Source organism: Bufo bufo, chromosome 8 (assembly GCF_905171765.1).
Source record: "Bufo bufo chromosome 8, aBufBuf1.1, whole genome shotgun sequence".
NCBI lineage: Eukaryota > Metazoa > Chordata > Amphibia > Anura > Bufonidae > Bufo > Bufo bufo.
Genome location: NC_053396.1, coordinates 109,361,382 through 109,386,402, shown reverse-complemented (window position 1 = coordinate 109,386,402; position 25,021 = coordinate 109,361,382).

Genomic DNA, 25,021 nt, shown 5'->3' with positions numbered 1-25,021 from the left:
TACCTTAACCGCCTCACGTCCGCCCATAGGATATAAACGTCCTATGGGTGGACGTCTATTTCTGACAGCACGTTTTAAAACGTCCTGTCAGAAATCGCAGCTGCACGCTAATCGTGCAGCTGCTGATCGGGTTGCCCGCTGTCAGTGACAGCAGGGCAACCCTAAGACAAGGCAGGGACAGTGCCCAGGTGTCCCTGCCTTCACGATCGCTGCAGACACAGCGCTCACCGAGCGCTGTGTCTGCAGAGCAGGAAGCGCTGTGCGCTTCCTGTTCCGGCCCGGCGGTCATGTGACCGCCGTGACCGGAGTGTGCAGGAGCTGTGTGAGGTCTCTCAGAGACCTCGATCAGCCCTGCTGTGAGGCTGTACAGCGCAGGATTGCTGCTGTACAGCCTCTATAGGGGTGCATTTGTCCTGTAACTGGGGCTACTATGTCAGCCCCAGTTACAGGAGAAATCAACAGTGTAAAAAAAAATAAAAAGTGAAGTAAATGTCCCCCAGAGGTCTTGTATGACCTTATGGGGGACAAAAAGTGTAAAATAAAATAAAAATAAAATAAAGGGTTGAAAAAATAAAATAAAAAAAAGTTTCACATGTAAAAAAAAAAAAAATCCCAAGTAAGGAATAAAAAAAAAAATTAAAAATAGAAAAAATAAAATAAAATAGACATATTTAGTATTGCCGCGTCCGTAAAAACCAGCTCTATAAAAATATCACATGACCTAACCCCTCGGGTGAACACCGTAAAAAAAACAAAAAAAAACGGTGTCAAAACAAGCAATTTTTGTCACCTTGCATCACAAAAGGTGCAACACCAAGTGATCAAAAACGCGTATGTCCCACAAAATGGTACTAATAAAACCGTCACCTCATCCCGCAAAAAATGAGCCCCTACATAAGAAAATCTCTCAAAAAATAAAAAAACTATAGCTCTTAGAACATGGAGACACTAAAACATCATTTTTTTGGTTTCAAAAATGCTATTATTGTGTTAAAGTGAAACAAATAAAAAGAAGTATACATATTAGGTATTGCCGCGTCCGTAAAAACCAGCTCTATAAAAATATCACATGACCTAACCCCTCGGGTGAACACCGTAAAAAAAAAAAAAAAAAAACTGTGTCAAAACAAGCAATTTTTGTCACCTTGCATCACAAAAGGTGCAACACCAAGTGATCAAAAACGCGTATGTCCCACAAAATGGTACCAATAAAACCATCACCTCATCCCGCAAAAAATGAGCCCCTACATAAGAAAATCTCTCAAAAAATAAAAAAACTATAGCTCTCAGAACATGGACACATTAAAACATAATTTTTTGGTTTCAAAAATGCTATTATTGTGTAAAACTTTAATAAATGAGAAAAAGTATACATATTAGGTATCGCCACGTCCGTAACAATCTGCTCTATAAAAATGTCACTTGACTGAACCCCTCAGGTGAACGCTGTAAAAATAAATAAATAGAAACTGTGCTAAAACAACCAATTTTATGGTCACCTTGCCCCATAAAGTGTTATAATGAATGATCAAAAAATCATATGTACCCAAAAATAGTACTAATAAAACTGGCACCTTATCCCCTAGTTTCCAAAATGGGGTCACTTCTTGGGAGTTTCTACTGTAAGGGTGCATCAGGGGGCTTCAAATGGGACATGGCATCTAAAAACCATGTGGAGTTCCTTTCCTTCTGCGCCCTGCCGTGTGCCCATACAGCAGTTTACGACCACATGTGGGGTGTTTATTTTATGAGGTATCACTTTCTGTTTTAAAAGCAGAGAAATTGAAATTTAGAAAATTGCGAATTTTTCAAATTTTTGGGTAAATTTGGGATTTTTTCATAAATAAAGGTGAAATATTTTGACTCAAATTTATGACTATCATGAAGTACAATGTGTCACGAGAAAACAATCTCTGAATGACTTGGATAAATAAAGGCGTTCCAAAGTTATTACCACATAAAGTGAGATATGTCAGTTTTGCAAAATTTGGCCTGGTCAGGAAGGGGGCAAAGGGCCCAGATGGGAAGTGGTTAACAAACTGCCGCCGCCCAGCGCGTCCCTCTAGCCCGCCCATCTCCTCCGGAATGCGATGCTCCTCGTATTCGGCGCATGCCCAGTGAATGTCTGATCGCTTCCCTGCTCAGACATCTCCACTGCGCCTGTTCCTCGGAGCACTATGACGTCATCGGCGCAGGCGCAGTGGAGATGTCTGAGCAGGGAAGCGATCAGACATTCACTGCGCATGCGCCGAATACGAGGAGCATCGCATTCCGGAGGAGATGGGCGGGCTGGAGGGACGCGCTGGGCGGCGGCAGTTTGTTAAGGTAGACGGAGCCTCTAGGTGCTAATCACGCCCCCATAGCACCTAGAGGCTCATTTGCATATCTATATAAGTTATTTTTTTAGCTAAACGGCAGGACAATAAGCTCTTATATTAGGATGGTTAGATAAAGCAGACACTAGCGGATCGCTAGTGTCTGAAAGCTAAATAGGTGAAACGAAGTGATAGAAACCCTTTAACCCTCACAATTCCCCCATTTTGAGATATTTACTCACCACAGGTGTCAGTTACACATTCTTCAGCCAGACATTCCCCTTGCTGCTGGTTTTCCAGATTCTGCATATCTGCACTAGTAATGAGCGGCAGGGGTCATATTCGAATTCGCAATATTTCGCGAATATTTTGTAAAATATTCGTCGAATATTCAAAAATTAGAAAATTAGTGATTTTTTTTTTACTCGAAAAATCGGAAAGGTAATGATTGTATAATATGTGAATTTTCGGAATTCGAATTTTCTGATTCGAATTTTTTTATTGCGAATTTTTCAACTTACAACTATTAGACGAAGATTATAGCACTATATTAGCTAAATTGCTCTATATTAGATTTTTTTTCCGAATATTCTCTATATTGCTATAACTTTGTTTTTTCGAATATTCGTAATATTCTAAAACAAGAATATATAGCAATACAGCAAATATTCAAAAAAAACGAATATAGAGCAAAATTCGCATATTGCAGCCTTCTTATTGGCCCACAAGCTAGAAGCAGTGAGGGATCATGTGTAATGATTAAAAAAAATAAAAAATAAAAAAAAAATAAAAAAATGAATTCGAATATTCGAAATTACGAATATATATAACTATATTCGAAATATTTGCGAATTTTCGAAGTACCTATATTCGCAATAAAAATTCAAAATTCGAATATTCGTGATCAACACTAATCTGCACCTGTGTGAGGAATCATCTCAACATGTCTCATAGTCTTTTCTACCTTTGTTCTTGTTACACACTCTGCTCAAGCACATCAATGTGAGCTTAATTACATTGTAAATGAGTGCAACAATCAACAAAATCTGTATTATTCCCTGTACTATACCCATAAACCACCCACCAACATTTTTAAACCAGTTTGCTGGATTCAAGAAAGAAAAGGTATCTGACTACCAAGAGTCCTTGTCAGCACTATGTGCATCCAGCCATTTATCTCGAATTTCTTTCATCTTTTCGATACCTGCTCTTACTTGAAGGTTACCTTGTGGATCTATATAATGACAACAAGCAGATCCTATTATTTGACACATTCCTCCTTCCTTAGCAGTACGATAGGCATCCAGCCATTTATCTCTCATTTCTTTCATCTTTTCGATACCTGCTCTTACTTGAAGGTTACCTTGTGGATCTATATAATGACAACAAGCAGTTTCTGGTTTTCAGATAGATAAGAAGTCTCTACAATTTATGTCAGCAAGTTCTAACCATGGTACTGGAATTGCTAAATAAGGCATAGTCTTTTAACTCACAGGACTGTGAGTACAGATCCAACAGTTTTTATAATTGTCCGCATCTGTCATATATTTTTTTAACATGACCTGATGATGCCTAATAAGGGAATTGTCCCAGTCACGTTTTAGGTTCACATGTAGAGCTTGAATGCTCAGACCCAGGAGTAGCAGTGCAAGGATCTCCATCCTCAGGGTTGGGCACCTTTTTTGCAATGTGAGGCATGAATCCAGTTAGGCTTTCCTTACACCTTTACAGAGGTTGCAGTTTTCAACAGGACTTGGAAGGGACCATCAAATCTGGGCTCAAAGGTTTTCCTCACGTGCCTCTTTATCACCACCCAATCTCCAGGCTCAAGACTGTGTGTGCCTTTTACTGAATCAGGGTCTGGGATGGAAGCACTTGTTTATGAGTGTGATCTAACTTTTCAGTAAGGGCCTTCATATAACTGACCATACTATCAGTCTGCAACTGCAACTGTTGAAGAAAATACAATCTTAGCCTTGGAGCACTGCCAAACAATACCTCAAAGGGGGACAACCCTGTCTTCTTGTTCGGGGTGGTTCTTATGGAATATAAGGCGAGAGGCAAACACTCTGTCCATAGTCTACCTGTTTCCTGCATGGCTTTCTGAATTTTCAGTTTTATTGTCCCGTTCAAGCTTTTGACACGGCCGCTGTTTTGTGGGTGGTACGCCGTATGGAAGGCTTGGGTCACCCCTACGGCTTGCATAACCTCTCATCACTTCACCTGTAAAGTGGGAACCTCTATCTGACTCAATAACTTCAAGAACACCATACCTGCATACAGGGCCGCTGATAGAAATCATGGGGCCCCGTACAGCATACATGACGGGGCCCCCTTCAGCTCCACCCCCTGATCCCTCCTTCAGCCACACCCCTGGCCCCGCCCTTGGCCCCTCCCCAGACGCCGCCTTGAAACAACATGCAGATTTGTCTACAAGTGATATTTATTTTTCTCCAGCCAGTTATAAGTTTTATTATCCAAAATAAATACTGTTTTCAGATGAGAACAGACCTCTTTAATATCAATATGTAATAAAAAAACATTAATGAATAAATGAAGTGGTATTTTGAAAAAATTAGGAAGATTAAACAAATGATAAAGGTGGAAAAAAAACAACAAGCCAGGTCTCGTTAAAGATAGTTTACTGTAGACAACTCAACTACAGTGGGGTAGCCAGGCCTGAAATAATAATTAGAGTGAGCCTGCAGACAGTAGATCTTGACCCCCCCCCCCTTCCCCAAACAAGTACATTCATACCTGTTATCCTGATTCCTGGCCCCAGGACAGAGTCACTTCCTCCTTCACTGTAGATAGACTGTAGTAGTACCGCTGGCTGTTGTGCTGTCTGCCTCCCTGGATTCCTGGATTCGCTGCCCGGAGTGTCACAAATTTTTTTATTTTTTTTCCTTTCTTCACTGCCAGTGGTGCTTTTCCTTCTCTCACTCTCTTCCCTGGCGCCGCGGAGGGAGAAGAATCACTCCGCGGCGCCAGGGAAGGACAAGCTGGCCGGGACTTGATTCTGCAGAGCAGACTGAGCAGAGCAGAGGAGCGGGAGAGAGAAGAGAAGAGATACTCTTCCGCGCCCGAAACAGAGGAAATAGTCCCTACCTGCTGCCGCATACAAACGGAGCAAGCAGGCAGGTACTGAGCGGCGATTTAAAAAAAAAAAAAAAACGTAGAAAGCAGGGGGGGGGGGGGGGTACGACGGCGTTTGACTAGCGGTCAGGGCTGTGGAGTTTTTTTTTTTTTTTTTTTTTAAAACATTAGTTGGTTATGTCGAGGCTGCCCGGGCCCCCCTGCCAGCCGGGCCCGGTACAACTGGGCCAGCTGTACTGGCCTATCAGCGGCCCTGCCTGCATATCAGTTCACTGACCAGTTTCTTTGCAGTGTTCTTTCGCATTTGTCTTAGACACGGGATAAGCTGAAAAGAGATCAACACACACAAGAACAAACTCATATACTCCTACCTTAGGCAGTTGTATATAGTCTATCTGCAGTCTCTGTAACGGGTAAAATGGCCTAGGAGTGTGCTTGCTTGGAGTCTTCACCACATTGCCGGGGTTGTTCAATGCACAGACCATACATCCTTGTACAAATTGAGCGGCTACTGCAGAAAACCCTGGAGCAATCCACCCTTCATTTACCACACTTACCATGGCACCTTTCGACAGATGTGTAGGCCCATGGACCTTCTTAGCCATAGCTGGGTACAGAGGGTGTTTTAGACAAATTCTGTCTTTGTTTCCCCATAGTCCTTGGTCATCTGGCCCAGCCCCTTGTTTAGTCCATAGTTCTTTTTCTTCAGGTGGGGCCTGCTCAGACATTTAGTAGCCGGAGCACAGCTAGCTTGGCTGCCTTTTACCTCTAACGTGGTACACCTCATGTGAGCCTTTACTTTCACAATAGCTACTTCTTCTGGCAACAGTAAAGAGTTCATTAGTTCAAGCACAGAGTTTTTGTTTTTCATGGGCTGACCTGCAGAAGTAAAAAAGTCTCTAGCCCGCCATATGGGTCCATAGTCATGTGCAATACCAAAAGCATACCTGGAGTCCATGTAGATGCCCACCTTCTTCCCTTCGGCCATTTTACACGTCTCAGTGAGTGCCTTCAACTCTTGCGCAGACATGTGCGGAAGGAGTGGTTCAGCAATGGCTACCTCATGCTGTGTAACCACTGAATATCCAGTGTGGAACCGGCCATCTTCTCCCATAAACATGCTTCCATCTACAAAATACTCAACATCAGGGTTATCAAGAGGTTTTTCATGCACATGAGAAAATCTAGAAGTTTCTTGTTGCATCAACTGTATACAATCATGAGGATCATTTTCAGCTACATCAGACAAAAGCTACCTGTGCTACCATTCCCCATTTCTGAATCTGTAATTAGTAACAAAGTAGCAGGATTCAGAGTAGTACATCTTTTGAAAGAAATATTGCCTGGCATGAAGAGGACACATTGGAAGTCTGAGTTGTCTAGCCATGAAAATTTGTTTTGGCTGAACTTGACTAAGAATACCCTGGATGTCATGTGGTGTTTGTACCACTAGGGGATAGTCGATCACTATCTTAGATGCTTTTTCCACCATGAGCTGGACAGCCGCCACAGCCCTAACACATGAAGGAGCTCCTCGAGATACAGGATCTAGTCTGGCAGAGAAGTATGCTACTGGTCTCTGCCTATCTCCTTGTTTCTGGGTTAACCCTGCTATGCTGTGTCCCTGGAATTCTGAACAAAACAGACTAAACGATTGATCACAGTTTGGGATTCCTAATGGCAGTGCAGACAATATTGCCAAATTCAGAGTGAAAAAGGACTCGATTGCATGTTCCGTCAGACAAAAAGGTTCTGATGACAGGCAATCATACAAAGGCTGCATAAGCATGGATGCATGCCTTATCCAGGGTCTGCAGTACAAGACCAGACCCCAAAACATCCTAAGGGGTTTTGGCCCCTGAGGGAGTTTTATGTCCTTCACCGCTTGTTTTCTCTCCTCAGTAAGGTGCCTTGCACCCTCTGAGAGACAATGTGCCAGAAATGTGACTCTTGATTGGCAATATTGCAGCTTGTCTCGGGAAACTTTGCAACCACTTTGTGCAAGAAATATATACAATGACAGCGAGGCTTGCCTACAGCTTTTCCAGTTTTCTGCACACAGGAGTAGATCATCAACATATTGAAGTAACACAACATCATGAGGAATTGACCAACCAGATAAAACTGACTTGAGGGTCTGCGTATACATAGTAGGCAAATTCTGTGCTCCCTGGGGTAAAACTGTCCAGGCATATTGATTACCTTTAAATGTAAACGCAAACGGATATTGACAATCAGAATCTAGGGGAACATTGAAAAATGCATTTGCTAGGTCTATCACAGTGAAACTTGTGGCAGTTGGTGGCACCTGGGACAACAAAGTGTGCGGGTTTGGCACAATGGAAGTCTGCAGAATCGTGACTCTATTGACCTCCCTAAGATCATGAACTATCCTGTATGTTACTGGTTGTCCCTTTACTGGCTTCTTCTTAACTGGGAACAGGGGTGAGTTTGCTGGTGAACTGGTCCCCTATTCTCTCATACTGCTTCACCTGTAAGGCCACTGCTTGTTCTTGGGCATGACTCAAGGGGTGCTGTTTAACACAGGGTGGTTGGCAACCTGGTTTGATATGAACCATGAAAAGGGTAACATTAAAGGGAGTCTGTCACCACAATTTGCCCTTATAGACCACTTACATAGCACTGTAGCATAACTATAGTTCAGTCAAATGGTACATTTGTCTTTTTGTTTGGATGTTCACCAGGGGCAAAAACTGAGTTGTATTCATATGTAAATGAGGGTTCGCAAGTGCCCAGGGGCGGCATTCGGGCACTTGCGAGCCCTCATTTACATATGAATAAAAATACGTTTTTGCCCCTGGTGAACATCCAAACAAAAAGAAAAAGGTACCATTTGACTGATCTATAGTTATGCTATAGTGCTATGTAAGTAGTCTATAAGGGCAAATTGTGGTGACAGACTCCCTTTAAGTTTCCAAATGTCCAACTTTGTGGATTCCCACAACTTGTTTGGGATCACCTGTAACTCTTTACAATCCCTGCAATGTAACTGGCATCCTTTCTCGGGCTCTAGGTACAAAGCCATAACTTGACACAGAACCTCATCCGAGGTACCTATATCTACCTGTGTGGTGCCCCTAGGGCTTGCAACACATCAGTGCTCAACAAATTATAGGGAATATTTTCTTTGATTAACAATTGTGTTACAACTGTGCTATCTTTAATTCTCAATTTTAACGGCACTGTATCTTGAACAAAAATTGTCTCCCCTGTGAAACCTGCTGCAGGTACATAATCTCCACTTATCTGCCATGATTGAACATGTTTTGGATTTATCACTGTTTTGGCTGCCCCCGTGTCCACCAAGAAAGCGACTTGTTTATTCCCCACTTGTACTGGTATTTGAATTTGACACCCTTTTTTAGCTATACTCATGGCAGATAAGGACATGGGGTTGCCGGTCTCCTATTGTGAATCAGGGTTAACGTCTGAGGTTCACTGGGTCTGTTGATTCTCCTGCAGCTGCTGGGGAGGAGCACAACAGTTTCTCCTAATGTGTCCAGGCTTTCCACAGCTGTAACATTTGAAATCATTCCTCCTCTGCCTTCCCTGTCCCTGCGGACCTGACCATGTTTTCTGTTGACCTTGGACCATGTTTACTTTGGCGGGTCTGGAGCCAGACATGTCCAATTCCAGACCATTGGCAGCAGAAAAAAGTTGAGGCAGGGGTGTCACCCTCCACTCAGGCTTACAGGCTTTGAGTTTAGCCTGCAAGGCTGGTCTCAGTCCTTCCATGAAGGCAGACTGAGACGTTTTTCTCCCATTTTCCCCACGGCATCCCACCCCATGTCAGTCCGGATAGTTCTTAGTCTTGACTCAAAGGAGACTACATCCTCTTTACCTTCCTGCACTACATCATTCAGGCTCCGTGAACTCTCATCCTCCTTTGTCCTAGCCCATCTACCAAAAGTCCTGTAGTACTCTGTCCCTGACTGTCTTCTCCCAATCCCTCCAGGCCACATTTGGGTAGTTTTTCACTCTGTCACCCTCTAGGGTATTCTTAACCGAGCTATACTGTGCCTCCCCTAACTTTATGGCTACCAAGTCATTTAATAAGTCTGCCCATATTTCTCTGTAAGTGGCCTGTATCTGTTTTAACATTTGGGATGTGGGCATGGGTCGCGTCAGTGGGTCAGGTATCCATGACAGTAGTCCCAGTTGGTCCTTAGGACTCCATGGAACATACTGTATAAAGTGCTGTTGAAAATAATGCGGAGCCTGAGGAGGTAGTGCTGCCTGTTGGCCGTCTTGGCAATCTCCACCACCAGCTCCATCGGTGGCGGCAGGCAACTGAGGGACCTGTGGTATCATCCCTTTTCTCAATAGCACTGGATATAATCCAGTACGGTATCTGAGGGCACCACATGCTCTGCAGGTTTCAGTCCAATCTGGATTCTGATTCCAGCAGGTCCTGCATATCGATCCCTCTGGTCCCTGTGCAGGGGCCGTGGGAGAGGCATGCGCCCTTGGAGGATTATAAGGTGGTGGACCTCCAGATGTAACCTTTTCAGTTTCCTCTTCAGGGGGTTTGTAGTACAACTTTCTCCTGTAAACTTGTGGCTTCCAACCTTCGGTTTCTATCTCTCTTGCAACCTTAATCCAGATGTTAACTACAACTTCACATGCATGATCCTTAATCCACCCACTGTGGGTGTGCTTTAACCTTTCCCAAAACTCTAAATCGAGGTTTCCATGTTTCATACCTGCTTTTTCCAACACTTTGTCAACTTCCCTTAACACATCTTTGCCACCTGTCTTTCCTACCAGTTGTTTAGCTGTCTCATACTCTTCGGGAACGCTGTTCTGATTACCCATTGTCTATTACTGAATCCGTGCTTACTAGGGGGAACCTTAGACGTCTATTTTCTCCATGAAAGGCTTCCCCATCCTATCCTTCCAGGTGTACCTTCTGTGTTAAAGCCAAAGCCTCTCTGCGCTTTTGGCCCCTTCCCCTAGCTTCCTGCCAGATTCTACACACACAATAAACAATGACAAATACGTAAACAGTTACTCTCAGAACAATCCCAAGCAATTCCCAGCTAAAATCCTGGTTTAAATCCATCCACCACTCATGCGCTTATCTGCTAGCCCTTTATCAGGGTCACAGATTCTTAAACATAAATTAGGCACGACTGTAAAGTTACCTTATACTCTGCCAGACCCTCGAACAAGACAAATACCAGACAGGGAGGTACAGAATACTTGTAAGAAAAAGCTCTTACCTCAGCGCTGATTTTAGTCTGTTTGTCCCGGTATGGTACGTCCAGGCGTCGGGGGTCTCAGCAGGAAGGAGTTAGTCATGCCCCACGTGTCGGGCGCCAGTTTCTGTCGGGGCAAAAAAAACAATGTCGGATGAGTGGTGGAGACTCCGAATTAGAAGTTAGGGATATCCATAGAGAAAAATCAACACAGGTATAGAGCTGTGTTTCAAGAGTTTCTAAACTTTATTAAAGAAAGCAGAGGTTAAGGGGGGCGGAGCTTGCCAATGGCGCTGTGAGATGTGCATTCTCTGAGCTCCCGAACGGCCCCGGCAATATCACGCTATACAGGACAGTTTAACTCTCCTTACCTTCATGAAGGCACGCAGGAGGAGGACATCGTCGACCCCGGCGTTCTCCCAGAGGTCTTCAGGAACCATCTCCCGCTTCTTTGGCCAGCTTGGCCAGCCGGCAGATCTGGGCGAGGGAGAAGAGCCAGCCAAGATGGCGACGGCGCGCAGCGGAATACCCGCACGCTCACCTCCTACCTCATCATCCCGCTCGCGGTTAGCGGTTAAGGAGGCGCTGACCCCACAGGTACCTGAGTCCCCTCTGGGTGGTCGCATCCGCGACTCCCGTGCTGTGGAAAGTAACCAGCATTCGGGCGCTCCTTCGTCTCCTGCCATGTCTGCGGCCTCGGTCGCATCGTCCGCGTCGCCCCTGTTCCACAGCTCAGCTCGCCACCAATTAGGGTCAAGGAGCCCTGGGGACGCCTCAGGGGACAGCTCAGAGTGGGACTGGAAGGCTCACTTACGGGCCTTACCCACAAGAAGTGAGATGGACTCTCTGTTTCACAAGTTGGAAACATCCCATAAGCAGGACATAGAGGCCCTTCATCAAGAACTCAAACGCGTGGGTCAGAGGGTAGACGACATGGAGTCCTCTCAGGAGCAAATTTATACGGCTCTTGAAACTTATCAGGTCCTCGCTGAACATACGGACCAAATACAAGATATATTCGCCCACTTGGACAATTTAGAAAACCGTAACAGGAGGAACAACCTCCGTATAAGGGGACTCCCAGAATCGGTTCAAGCACAAGATCTGGAATCATGGGCTATAACTTTCTTTGGCAAACTATTGTCCAGGCCTGCGGACCAACCTATACACTGCGTGCAGAATTATTAGGCAAATGAGTATTTTGACCACATCATCCTCTTTATGCATGTTGTCTTACTCCAAGCTGTATAGGCTCGAAAGCCTACTACCAATTAAGCATATTAGGTGATGTGCATCTCTGTAATGAGAAGGGGTGTGGTCTAATGACATCAACACCCTATATTAGGTGTGCATAATTATTAGGCAACTTCCTTTCCTTTGGCAAAATGGGTCAAAAGAAGGACTTGACAGGCTCAGAAAAGTCAAAAATAGTGAGATATCTTGCAGAGGGATGCAGCACTCTTAAAATTGCAAAGCTTCTGAAGCGTGATTGTCGAACAATCAAGCGTTTCATTCAAAATAGTCAACAGGGTCGCAAGAAGCGTGTGGAAAAACCAAGGCGCAAAATAACTGCCCATGAACTGAGAAAAGTCAAGCGTGCAGCTGCCAAGATGCCACTTGCCACCAGTTTGGCCATATTTCAGAGCTGCAACATCCCTGGAGTGCCCAAAAGCACAAGGTGTGCAATACTCAGAGACATGGCCAAGGTAAGAAAGGCTGAAAGACGACCACCACTGAACAAGACACACAAGCTGAAACGTCAAGACTGGGCCAAGAAATATCTCAAGACTGATTTTTCTAAGGTTTTATGGACTGATGAAATGAGAGTGAGTCTTGATGGGCCAGATGGATGGGCCCGTGGCTGGATTGGTAAAGGGCAGAGAGCTCCAGTCCGACTTAGATGCCAGCAAGGTGGAGGTGGAGTACTGGTTTGGGCTGGTATCATCAAAGATGAGCTTGTTGGGCCTTTTCGGGTTGAGGATGGAGTCAAGCTCAACTCCCAGTCCTACTGCCAGTTTCTGGAAGACACCTTCTTCAAGCAGTGGTACAGGAAGAAGTCTGCATCCTTCAAGAAAAACATGATTTTCATGCAGGACAATGCTCCATCACACGCGTCCAAGTACTCCACAGCGTGGCTGGCAAGAAAGGGTATAAAAGAAGAAAATCTAATGACATGGCCTCCTTGTTCACCTGATCTGAACCCCATTGAGAACCTGTGGTCCATCATCAAATGTGAGATTTACAAGGAGGGAAAACAGTACACCTCTCTGAACAGTGTCTGGGAGGCTGTGGTTGCTGCTGCACGCAATGTTGATGGTGAACAGATCAAAACACTGACAGAATCCATGGATGGCAGGCTTTTGAGTGTCCTTGCAAAGAAAGGTGGCTATATTGGTCACTGATTTGTTTTTGTTTTGTTTTTGAATGTCAGAAATGTATATTTGTGAATGTTGAGATGTTATATTGGTTTCACTGGTAAAAATAAATAATTGAAATGGGTATATATTTGTTTTTTGTTAAGTTGCCTAATAATTATGCACAGTAATAGTCACCTGCACACACAGATATCCCCCTAAAATAGCTAAAACTAAAAACAAACTAAAAACTACTTCCAAAAATATTCAGCTTTGATATTAATGTGTTTTTTGGGTTCATTGAGAACATGGTTGTTGTTCAATAATAAAATTAATCCTCAAAAATACAACTTGCCTAATAATTCTGCACTCCCTGTAGAGATAGACCGCATTCATAGAGCTTTAGGCCCTAAATCTGCTGACCCTGCACGTCGGCAAGACGTTATCTGTCGGATCCATTTCTTCAAAGACAAAGAGCTCTTGAGAGCCTCCAGGAACGCGGACCCTGTATCTACTGCAGCTAAGGAATCTTGATTTTACCAGACTTAGCGCGGCGCACTCTGATGCTCCGTAAAGCTATGAAGCCGCTCTTGGAGGTGCTCAGAACCAACGACATCACTTACAGATGGGGTTATCCTTTCCAGCTATTCGCCTCCGGACATGGGAAATCCGCGGTCTTCAAATCTCTGTGGGACTTACTTCGTCTCTTGTCGACATTTGGCCTGCCTAGAGTGGAGCTCCCAGACTGGCCGTGCCCGAGAGACTGCATAGCCCTGCCACGCAGAGAAAGGTGGCAGAAATCCCCTCCTAAACAGCAGAGGGCCACTAGGAGGTCCCCAACCTCCGACGGATGAAGGTGATCAGCCCAAAACCTCCTATAGTTCCTGTTAGTACGGGACTTTAAGCCTACATATCATTATGCAGGTTTCACCTAATTGTGGTTTCCCCTTTTGGGCCCTGTTTTGTTTTATATTAGGTTTTTTCATTAGAATGTTCTATATGTCCTGTTCTATTGTTTGAAAGCTATTACCAATTGCCACTGAGCCTAGTAGGGCGGCTTTGTGCCTTTTCCTCTCTTCCCCCATCTAGGGAGAGCGACCCCTGCTGTCGCTTGTGACAAGTGTCACCTATTAGTATTGTACTGAGCCCATTCACATGGCTCTTCTTGTTTTTCTGTCCTGTTATACCCCATTCGTGTGTCTTTGTGTCCAACGTCTGTCTACACCCCGAGTGTGTCTCCCTGCCCCTCTCTCCTCCTTCCCTTAGCTTCAATAAGCTACTTCCCCCGTAGATCAAGAGGCGCTACCATAAACTAGAGATGGCCCCTGTCTCGTTCTGTACTTACAATGTCCAGGGTTTTAATAAACCTGAGAAACGGAGCCAGATTCTCTATCGTTTTCACAAAAAGAGGGTTCTGATAGCCATGTTTCAAGAAACCCACTTTAAAGCCTCCTCCATTCCGAAGTGCACCAATAGGTATTATCATTCTTGGTTCCACAGCCCCAATCCCACCAGTAAATCCAGAGGGGTATCCATAGCGCTTCACAAAAAACTACGACACTCAGTAATAGCCTCTGATATTGATCCTAACGGTAGATTCTTATTCTTAAAGCTCTCAGCCGATCGTACTGTGTATACTGTGGCTAACGTGTATTTTCCCAACCAGGCCCAAACCTCCTTCGGTTCCAGACTCCTGAGACGGCTCTCCAAATTTGCAGATGGGTCTTCGATCATTCTTGGTGGGGATTTCAACTTAGTGATGGACCCCGACGTGGGTACAGCCTCCGGTAGGTCCTCAGTCTCCTCGGTGGCTCTCCGAAATTTTAAAAAGGAGCTTTCCGCTCTTCAAATGGTAGATCTTTGGCGTGTTCTGCACCCAGGCGACAGAGACTATAGCTTTCACTCCCTGGTACACAATAGCTATGGGAGGCTAGACATGCTATTTGTGTCACAATGACTTCTAGACGCCAGCCCTAAAAGCTCCATCAACAATTTCATCTGGTCTGATCACGCACCAGTTTATGGCCTTCTTGCATGCCAAGACACTCATCCACGATCATTTTCGTGGCGTTTGAATGACAATCTATTAAATGACAGTCTGTCTAGCTGACATTAGGAAAGCCATAAAAGATTTTATCCTGGTCCGCCAGGAAGACCCAACTTCCCCACCGCTAAAATGGGAAGCCCTTAAATGTGTGCTGAGGTGCGTCTTCATCTCACATTGTTCTAGACTGAAAAAGGAACGTACCCATAAGTTGTCAGGTCTCCTGGTCGAACTAGACCGTGAGGAAGCCCAGAATAAGGCCTGTCCCAATACTACCCTGAAATCAGATATCTCCCTTCTAAGACAGCAAATACTACAGATCCTAGAACAGAAATCCCTATGTGCTAGAGACAAATTTAAACAAGGGTGTTTCGAATACAATAAGAAGTGTGGGAGGTGGCTTGCTAGGTTGCTTCACCCTTGGGCTCCTTTGACCCATGTAGAGGCCCTGAATTCCTCCTCGGGAGGGCTAATAAATGCACCGTCGGACATTTCGGCGGAATTTAGATCTTACTACTCAACTCTATATAATTTACACAAGGTGGAGGGTGTACACGGCTCTCACTCAGATGAAAATATGCGACTATATCTATCCCGCTTCGGCCCCAAACAAATATCTAGTGAATCAGCGTCCTCTTTGGAGGGAGATTTCACTCCTTCGGAGGTCATACGTGCTATTAACGATTTGAAAGTTGGTAAATGCCCGGGCCCGGACGGACTGACACCCCGTTTCTACAAGGTTCTATCAGACGACCTTACTCTAACCCTCGCGAACACTTTCAACTCTATATCTAGAGACTGCCCCTTTCCGCCGCAGGCCCTACAAGCGCATATTACAGTTATCCCCAAGCCGGGATGGGACCACACTGCTTGTTCAAATTACAGACCTATCTCCATCCTGAATGTGGACCTCAAACTCTATGCCAAACTCCTCGCCCTGAGACTACATCCCTTTATCCCGGAGTGTATACATAGGAACAGGTGGGATTCGTCCCAGGCCGGGAAGCCCGTGATAATACCCTTAAATCTCTAAGCCTAATAGCCAGAGCGAAATCACTCAAAGCCCCCCTGTGCCTCTTTGCGGTCGATGCCGAGAAGACATTCGATAGGGTCAACTGGCGTTTTCTTGAAGAAACATTAATTCACATGGGTCTGGGTTCCAACATGCTCCAAAAGATCATGGCGCTATACTCCACTCCCTCAGCATGCGTACGAGTTAATGGATTGTTATCATCCCCTTTTTTAATACGGAACGGGGCACGCCAGGGATGCCCCTTATCGCCATTTTTATACATCCTAGTGATTGAATCCCTTGTGAATTCCCTCCGAGCGAACCCCTCCATTAGGGGTTTTAAAGTTGGTAACACCGAACACAAATTATCATTATTCTGGCTTCCAAAACCGGCATTTTATAGGTTACCCCTGTGCAAATCCGACCAGCTTATTTATTCTCTTGCCAGGACATGGTTTAGATTCGCAGCTAAGCTCCGCCTGGCACATTTACCAGGACCTCTTGCTACGTTGTCAGATCACCCGGACCTACCACACGGTCTCAAAAACATCCCGTCTTTAGGCCCACTCAGCGCTTGTCCTGTCAGGATACGAGATATCAATAATCAACAGGGAATCCAGCCCCTGAACACTATTCCACATATCATCCCTCCAGCACCTGGGCAATGGTTCCTTTATTTTCAGCTTCGTAGTTTTGTCTCCTCCCTGGTGCCTGACACGCAAACACGCCTCAGGTTATCCGACTTTGAGAAACTCTGTATGGCAGGCAGTGTGCCCAGACATGCCATTTCCTTGCTTTATACTATGCTGAATACCGAGGAGTCTGGGGGATCTTCTTCGGATCCCATCCACACTAAACTTAAATTTATGACAGATTGGGAGGCTGAGCTGGGTTCCTCGTACTCTATTGATCAATGGAAAAGGTCTTTGCTTTTTTCCCATGCAGTGTCGATATCCTGCAATCTACAAGAACTTAACTACAAAGTTCTGACTCGATGGTACAGGACACCAGTTAAACTTCACCAATTCTACCCAGTAGTACCTACTACATGTTGGAGGTGCTCATCGGGTATTGGCACCATGTTGCATATCTGGTGGGAATGTCCAGGAGTAGCGCACCTTTGGGACGATGTGTTTTCCCTTCACAATTATATCTACAGAACTAACATGGTTGCTTCACCTTCCATAGCCCTGCTGTCCATTTTCCCGGGACGCGTGGCTCAGGTGAAAAAGGGATCTCTGCGCCTGTTTATACTTGCCGTAAAACAAATAATCCCACGTAAGTGGAGATCGGCCGAGAGCTTGGAGAGGTCCCATTGGGTTACTGCCCTTGACTCCCTGGTACATATAGAAGAATTGGGTGCTGCGGATCCCAACGCTTCTCAGGCCTTTTTCAGGATCTGGGATCCCTGGAGTTAGTTCCGTTCTTCAGCTGCATTCTTGACATGGGTAGCCTCTGGTACGTTACCCTCAGATTCCACTAGAGCTGTTTGATTGATATCTTGACCTACGGACATTCCCCTCCCCTCGACCCTTCTGTGTTGTCCTTCCCCTTTCACGTTTATTCTGTTTTGTTTAGATACCACCCGGAATATCTTCCAGATCCTCTGTTTATTTCCTTTAGTAAAAACGTTTAATGTTGTCTCGCATAGCAAAATATGTGTTGGTTACTAATCCGGTACTCTCACTTGCTCTGTTACACATGAGAGTTTGCTCTGAATTGGAATTGTATGTTTCAACCAACAGGTGTTGGAATTATTTATTTTTTGTATACCTGTATTGCATTGTACTATTCTTTTTTAGATTTGTTAGTGTAAATGCATTAAATATCCTAGAAGTCTCTTGCACCTGCTCAACACAAGACATTCAAAAGTTTGTAACTAGGGATGAGCGAACCCGAACTGTATAGTTCGGGTTCGTACCGAATTTTGGGGTGTCCGTGACACGGACCCGAACATTTTCGTAAAAGTCCGGGTTCGGGTTCGGTGTTCGGCGCTTTCTTGGCGCTTTTTGAAAGGCTGCAAAGCAGCCAATCAACAAGCGTCATACTACTTGCCCCAAGAGGCCATCACAGCCTTGCCTACTATTGGCATGGCTGTGATTGGCCAGTGCAGCATGTGACCCAGCCTCTATATAAGCTTGGGTCACGTAGCGCTGCACGTCACTCTGCTGATTCAAGCATAGGGAGAGGTTGCTGCTGCGACGTTAGGGCGAGATTAGGCAGATTAACTCCTCCAAAAGACTTCATTCAGTGATCGATCTCCAGCTGTGGATCATTGAAGTGCTAATATCGACTTGCTCACTTTTTTTAGGCTGCCCAGAGCGTTTTTATATCACTTTTTTCTGGGGTGATCGGCGGCCATTTTGTGGCTTGTGGTGCGCCAGCACAAGCTACCACCAAGTGCTTTTAACCATCAATAGTGTGGTTATTTTTTGCTATATCCTACATCAGCTGCAGGCTGAGCCTGTGTCACCCAAGTGCATTTAACCATCAACAGTGTGGTTATTTTTTGGCCATATACTACATCAGGTGCAGGCTGAGCCTGTGTCACCAAAGTGCATTTAACCATCAACAGTGTGGTTAATTTTTGGCCATATACTACATCAGGTGCAGGCTGAGCCTGTGTCACCCAAGTGCATTTAACCATCGACAGTGTGGTTAATTTTTGGCCATATACTACATCAGGTGCAGGCTGAGCCTGTGTCACCCAAGTGCATTTAATCATCAATAGTGTGGTTATTTTTTGGCCATATACTACATCAGGGGCAAGTTGAGCCTGTCACCCAGCGCCTAAAAAATAGACCTGACATTTCTATTCAACCAAATCTGTACTGTTTTAGCTGGTCAAGTTATTTGTAGTGACCGTAAAAGCACAGTTTTTGTTCTGGGTTGAAAAACTATTCCCAAATTTGACATTCTCAAAATAAGTAGTTTCAGCTATATCAGGCCTACTTGAAATCTATCCCAAAAAGGATATCTTAGATTCAAGGTGCTGATAGTGTCATTCAGAAAAACTTAACACACACGCTACCGTGCAGATACAAGTCTAATTCTGTGATTAAACGTATACCTGTCACACAGCGCAAAAAAAAAAACAGGCCTCACATTTCTATTCAACCAAATCTGTACTGTTTTAGCTGGTCAAGTTATTTGTAGTGACCTTAAAAGCACAGTTTTTGTTCTGGGTTGAAAAACTATTCCCAAATTTGCCATTCTTAAAATTGTGGTGAACGGGAACAATGAGGAAAACATCTAATAAGGGACGCGGACGCGGACGTGGACATGGTCGTGGTGGTGTTAGTGGACCCTCTGGTGCTGGGAGAGGACGTGGCCGTTCTGCCACACGTCCTAGTGAACCAACTACCTCAGGTCCCAGTAGCCAGCAGAATTTACAGCGATATTTGGTGGGGCCCAATGCCGTTCTAAGGATGGTAAGGCCTGAGCAGGTACAGGCATTAGTCAATTGGGTGGCCGACAGTGGATCCAGCATGTTCACATTATCTCCCACCCAGTCTTCTGCAGAAAGTGCACAGATGGCGCATGAAAACCAAGCCCATCGGTCTGTCACATCACCCCCATGCATATCAGGGAAACTGTCTGAGCCTCAAGTTATGCAGCAGTCTCTTATGCTGTTTGAAGGCTCTACTGCCAGGGTTTCCCAAGGGCATCCACCTAGCCCTTCCCCAGGGGTGGAAGAGATAGAATGCACTAACGCACAACCACTTATTTTTCCTGATGATGAGGACATGGGAATACCACCTCAGCACGTCTCTGATGATGACGAAACACAGGTGCCAACTGCTGCGTCTTTCTGCAGTGTGCAGACTGAACAGGAGGTCAGGGATCAAGACTGGGTGGAAGACGATGCAGGGGACGATGAGGTCCTAGACCCCACATGGAATGAAGGTCGTGCCACTGACTTTCACAGTTCGGAGGAAGAGGCAGTGGTGAGACCGAGCCAACAGCGTAGCAAAAGAGGGAGCAGTGGGCAAAGTCAGAACACCCACCGCCAAGAGACTCCGCCTGCTACTGACCGCCGCCATCTGGGACCGAGCACCCCAAAGGCAGCTTCAAGGAGTTCCCTGGCATGGCACTTCTTCAAACAATGTGCTGACGACAAGACCCGAGTGGTTTGCACGCTGTGCCATCAGAGCCTGAAGCGAGGCATTAACGTTCTGAACCTTAGCACAACCTGCATGACCAGGCACCTGCATGCAAAGCATGAACTGCAGTGGAGTAAACACCTTAAAAACAATGAAGTCACTCAGGCTCCCCTTGCTACCTCTTCTGCTGCTGCCGCCTCGGCCTCTTCTGCCGCCGCCTCGGCCTCTTCCTCCGCCACTGGAGGAACGTTGGCACCTGCCGCCCAGCAAACATGGGATGTACCACCAACACCACCACCTGCGTCACCAAGCATCTCAACCATGTCACACGGCAGCGTTCAGCTCTCCATCTCACAAACATTTGAGAGAAAGCGTAAATTCCCACCTAGCCACCCTCGATCCCTGGCCCTGAATGCCAGCATTTCTAAACTACTGGCCTATGAAATGCTGTAATTTAGGCTGGTGGACACACACAGCTTCAAACAGCTCATGTCGCTTGCTGTCCCACAGTATGTTGTTCCCAGCCGGCACTACTTCTCCAAGAGAGCCGTGCCTTCCCTGCACAACCAAGTGTCCGATAAAATCAAGTGTGCACTGCGCAACGCCATCTGTGGCAAGGTCCACCTAACCACAGATACGTGGACCAGTAAGCACGGCCAGGGATGCTATATCTCCCTAACTGCACACTGGGTAAATGTAGTGGTGGCTGGCCCCCAGGCGGAGAGCTGTTTGGCGCACGTCCTTCCGCCGCCAAGGATCGCAGGGCAACATTCTTTGCCTCCTGTCTCCTCCTCCTCCTACTCAGCTTCCTCCTCCTCTTCTTCCACCTGTTCATCCAGTCAGCCACACACCTTCACCACCAACTTCAGCACAGCCCGGGGTAAACGTCAGCAGGCCGTTCTGAAACTTATATGTTTGGGGGGACAGGCCCCACACCGCACAGGAGTTGTGGCGGGGTATAGAACAACAGACCGACGAGTGGTTGCTGCCGGTGAGCCTCAAGCCCGGCCTGGTGGTGTGCGATAATGGGCGAAATCTCGTTGCAGCTCTGGGACTAGCCGGTTTGACGCACATCCCTTGCCTGGCGCATGTGCTGAATTTGGTGGTGCAGAAGTTCATTCGCAACTACCCCGACATGTCAGAGCTGCTGCATAAAGTGCGGGCCGTCTGTTCGCGCTTCCGGCGTTCACACCCTGCCGCTGCTCGCCTGTCTGCGATACAGCGTAACTTCGGCCTTCCCGCTCACCGCCTCATATGCGACGTGCCCACCAGGTGGAACTCCACCTTGCATATGCTGGACAGACTGTGCGAGCAGCAGCAGGCCATAGTGGAGTTTCAGCTGCAGCACGCACGGGTCAGTCGCACTGCGGATCAGACCCACTTCACCACCAATGACTGGTCCTCCATGCGAGACCTGTGTGCCCTGTTGCGCTGTTTCGAGTACTCCACCAACATGGCCAGTGGCGATGACGCCGTTATCAGCGTTACAATACCACTTCTATGTCTCCTTGAGAAAACACTTAGGGCGATGATGGAAGAGGAGGTGGCCCAGGAGGAAGAGGAGGAAAAGGGGTCATTTTTAGCACTTTCAGGCCAGTCTCTTCGAAGTGACTCAGAGGGAGGTTTTTTGCAACACCAGAGGCCAGGTACAAATGTGGCCAGACAGGGCCCACTACTGGAGGACGAGGAGGCCGAGGATGAGGAGGAGGTGGAGGAGGATGAGGATGAAGCATGTTCACAGCGGGGTGGCACCCAAAGCAGCTCGGGCCCATCACTGGTGCGTGGCTGGGGGGAAACACAGGACGATGACGATACGCCTCCCACAGAGGACAGCTTGTCCTTACCTCTGGGCAGCCTGGCACACATGAGCGACTACATGCTGCAGTGCCTGCGCAACGACAGCAGAGTTGCCCACATTTTAACGTGTGCGGACTACTGGGTTGCCACCCTGCTGGATCCCCGGTACAAAGACAATGTGCCCACCTTACTTCCTACACTGGAGCGTGATAGGAAGATGTGCGAGTACAAGCGCACGTTGGTAGACGCGCTACTGAGAGCATTCCCAAATGTCACAGGGGAACCAGTGGAAGCCCAAGGCGAAGGCAGAGGAGGAGCAAGAGGTCGCCAACACAGCTGTGTCATGGCCAGCTCCTCTGAGGGCAGGGTTAGCATGGCAGATATGTGGAAACGTTTTGTCACCACGCCACAGCTAACTGCACCACCACCTGATACGGAACGTGTTAGCAGGAGGCAACATTTCACTAACATGGTGGAACAGTACCTGTGCACACCCCTCCACGTACTGACTGATGGTTCGTCCCCATTCAACTTCTGGGTCTCCAAATTGTCCACGTGGCCAGAGCTAGCATTTTATGCCTTGGAGGTGCTGGCCTGCCCGGCGGCCAGCGTTTTGTCTGAACGTGTATTCAGCACGGCAGGGGGCGTCATTACAGACAAACGCAGCCGCCTGTCTACAGCCAATGTGGACAAGCTGACGTTCATAAAAATGAACCAGGCATGGATCCCACAGGACCTGTCCATCCCTTGTGCAGATTAGATATTAACTACCTCCCCTTAACAATATATTATTCTACTCCACGGCACTTCCTCATTCAATCCTATTTTTATTTTCATTTTACCATTATATTGCGGGGCAACCCAAAGTTGAATGAACCTCTCCTCTGTCTGGGTGCCGGGGCCTAAATGTGTGACAGTGGCCTGTTCCAGTGGTGGGTGACGTGAAGCCTGATTCTCTGCTATGACATGAAGACTGATTCTGCGCTGACATAAGGCCAGATTCTCTGTTACGGGACCTCTCTCCTCTGTCTGGGTGCCGGGGCCTAAATGTGTGACAGTGGCCTGTTCCAGTATTGGGTGACGTGAAGCCTGATTCTCTGCTATGACATGAAGACTGATTCTCTGCTATGGCATGAAGAGACTGATTCTCTGCTGACATGAAGCCAGATTCTTTGCTATGGCATGAAGAGACTGATTCTCTGCTGACGTGAAGCCAGATTCTCTGCTATGGGACCTCTGTCCAATTGATATTGGTTAATTTTTATTTTTTAATTTTTATTTTAATTCATTTCCCTATCCACATTTGTTTGCAGGGGATTTACCTACATGTTGCTGCCTTTTGCAACCCTCTAGCTCTTTCCTGGGCTGTTTTACAGCGTTTTTAGTGCCGAAAAGTTTGGGTCCCCATTGACTTCAATGGGGTTCGGGTTCGGGACGAAGTTCGGGTCTGGTTCGGATCCCGAACCCGAACATTTCCGGGAAGTTCGGCCGAACTTCTCGAACCCGAACATCCAGGTGTTCGCTCAACTCTATTTGTAACGCTTTATTGTTTAAAAATGTTTCAATAAAAAAAGAGATTGAACCATAAAGAAAGCAGAGGTTAATAAAGCGATTTTCTGAATAATTTCCAACTGAAGACGTAGTCAAACATTTACGTCATTAACTCATTAAAAACACAATCTGAAAAGAGCATCTTCTTGGCTATACGCCTAGAACGTCTCCTTAATCTTAACTGTGGGTGCTATAGCCACATACTAGTACTCCTGACGCTTGTTAAGATTCTTTTCTAACAAGCGTTGGAGGGGGCTAGGAGTGACCTTGAAGTTACAGTAACTTTCCACAAGAAGCTCACAGTTCATTACACAAAAAATGGCAGTATGAAATACAAACATGGAGGCTAAGAACACAACATGGAGTCTTAACCCTCACAGGCACCATGCCACATTTGAAGCCCTTCCTGATGCACCCCTACGGTAGAAACTACCAAAAAGTGACAGGTCAGCCAGTTTCATAGGTACAAATCTGACAATTTGTCTTTTAAAGATAGTCATTATAGGTATATTCACATGGTGTAGTCATATTTAGATTTTTTACTGAGACCATCAGAGAATCAAAGCAAAACTATGTAGCAAAATGAACTCACACAAGCAATTATCAGTTGAGGGATGGGTGAGATGACACCTTTGCCCCATGTGTTTATCCTATTCTTGAGTGAAATTTAACAAAGCTGATATTGTAGTAATTGTGCTTATTACAAGATCTACTGCATATAGTGATATGTTGCAATACTTTTACTGTATATTGCATATTCTACACAATCTATTGTCTGTGATTTTTTCTGCTCCTATTTTAAAGTTTTCTGATGACCTTTATTAAATATTTTCAGTAAGAATTACCCATCCCAATTTCTAATTAAATCTTAACTGGCGGCCTCAGAAGTTCAGTTCCCCCCCAGGCATTGTCCTTTGCTGCGAAAATTAAAATGAAAGACACCTTAATTGATTTAATCTCTATGATTGTCAAGCCTAACTTGTGTCACATTAGGAGGAGACCTGACATTTGTCAGCTGTCACTATAAAGACAAATGTGGCCAATCCGATCAAGAGTCTGAAGGTGACCTTGTAATACATTTAAATTTTGTAAAGTCTATTAAACAAAGTGGCAGATGAGGACCGAGCTGTCTTTCATGGATATATGAGACTGACAGCATTAAATGTGTAGTAAATCATAAAGATGTATCTATTATTTATTTAAAATGATTCAAGATTTTGTTCTGTGAGAATGAAATGATTAAGTTACTAAAAAATATGAGTTGTGTTATTTCATGAATTCCATTTTATGTTTATATAAAGGATTCTGTACCCCACCCCACCCCCACTGAGAGTATAACAATTCACCAGGGTGCTCTTATATAGGCAGCAAAATGAGGGTATGTGGCCGCTCATAGGGATATTACAGTGTTAGCTACATTGTACCAATTATAGTGTATACCCTGTACTGTGTCAACCAATGCCCTTTGTCTGTCATAATGCCCCAGAATGGCATCTACAGCCTCCTAATGGCAACCAGGGCACCCTAGTA